At 53.7% G+C, this 1,716-nt stretch overlaps 1 protein-coding gene across 2 annotated transcripts in view; it reads left to right on the forward strand.

The window, feature by feature from the left end:
• The first annotated feature begins 1,633 nt into the window (after window positions 1–1,633).
• Tfdp1 (transcription factor Dp-1) overlaps window positions 1,634–1,716 on the forward strand; it is a 48,105-nt gene continuing 48,022 nt past the window's right edge. Inside the window, exon 1 of one of the 2 annotated variants that reach the window (XM_008848433.2) lies at window positions 1,634–1,700. The gene's annotated coding sequence lies outside the window, so the exon portion shown is untranslated. The remainder of the gene's footprint in view (window positions 1,701–1,716) is intronic. The other variant, XM_008848434.2, reaches the window with a different exon arrangement.

The raw sequence follows: 1,716 nt of genomic DNA on the forward strand, positions 1-1,716 counted from the left end.
AGAGCTGCTAGTCTTACAGCTTTCAGTCCTAGAATGAGACCCTTACCACTTAAGGCTTGGCAGCTCCCTAGAACTCTTCCAGTGACTGGTGGCCAGTTTCTCTTCTCTGGTTCCTCACAGCCTTCTTTGATCCTGGCTCTTCTTTCAACTTCTCCTTACTTCTGCTGTCCCTTGTCTCCATCTCTCTGAATCCTGTTGTTCCTGTCCCACACAGTCTCTGGAAGTCTTCAGAGTTTCCCAGCTGCTGCCATGTCTAGCTATAGGGGAAACTGGCTACTGGAGTTTTCCAAGGCTTGCAATGGTAAAAAGTCCGGTGCAAGCTATTTGAAACAGTCTTGCCTTGGACAGTGCCTTCTGGAACCTTTGGCAACAAGCAGCTGTGGTTGCAGGGTAGCTCCCTCAAAGCATCTGAGGAATGTTAAAAGCAAGATGGCAGCCATGAAGACAACCTAGCCAGGTGCCAAAGAAGGGTGCTTGGCTGAATCCTGTGCTCAAGGCAGCCAGACACCAGAGAAGCATCTACCAATTAGGGAGTCTGGCTTCCTACATTTTAGCTTATTTAAAGGAAATGTAAACATTTAAAGGGTGCTTACATTAATAGCCTATCACTCACATCAACAGTGCTCTGCTCTTAGCCTAAAATACCCTTATGGAGAGGTGGGTCATTTATCTATCCCATTTGGACTGACTTAGGATGCCTAGCCTGTTCTCTGCCAAGGCCCTCTGGCTTTAGCCCTAGGGCATGGTGGCCTAAGTTTTCAGGGCTCAGGTCTACAAGGCCCATCCTGGTATGAAGCAGACAGATTCTGGAGAGGAGCAAGCATACATCTTCTTTTACTGCCAGCCTCCTTCAGGCTGCTTTATGCCCTGGATCACTGGGAACTTGAATTCAGGCCAGAGGTCAACAGTTGAGCAGTGGCAAGGGTCCTGAGTGTTCAGGACACAGCTATGTGTATACAAGCCTACATTTTGTCCTGTGCAAACATAAACCACAGGGACTCCTCTCCCTCAGGTGCACATGCTGGCACTTTACAGACACCCACACCTGGCTTCCTCTTTTTCTTCATGTGTATATAGCTGGCCCTTCCATGTACACACACATACCTGTTCTTTTTTGTGTGTACAGGTATGTGAACACAGAGTAGACACAAGCATAACTATGTGTGCACAGTGTTCTTTTATGTGGATATATTCAAGCGTGCACACGCATGACATAACCATGCACACACGTGCATGCTGCCAGCCTTTCTGCACATAACAGGTGTGCACATGTTCTCCCACACGTACATGTAGGTTGGCACACACCGTGGCCTTTCGTGCATACACAGGGAGGCAGACACGTGGCCCTCAACTCCACGCGCATGCACACGGATGGTGTACACACACAGAGATGCGCAAACACGTGGCTCCTCTCCATGCGCGCACACACAGGCGCGCACAGTGCCCTTCTATGCAGGCGGTCTCCAGCCGAGGCCCGCTGCACGCGCACGCGCGCGTAGGCCCCTCCCCTGCCCCAGGGCGCGTAGCACCGGCGGGAGGCGCGGGAGATCTGCGGCGGGAGGAGGAGGAGAAGGAGGAGGAGGAGGAGGAGGGCGCCGAAGGCGCGAAAAGGCGCGCAGGCGCGCTGCGCGGAGCGGGCCCGCTGCCGCCCACGTCACCGCGCCGCGCTCACGTCACGCCGGCCCGACGCTCGGCCCACGGTGAGCCCGCGTCCCG

This window comes from Nannospalax galili, unplaced genomic scaffold (genome assembly GCF_000622305.1).
Source record: "Nannospalax galili isolate Female #2095 unplaced genomic scaffold, S.galili_v1.0 scaffold744, whole genome shotgun sequence".
NCBI classification, from domain to species: domain Eukaryota; kingdom Metazoa; phylum Chordata; class Mammalia; order Rodentia; family Spalacidae; genus Nannospalax; species Nannospalax galili.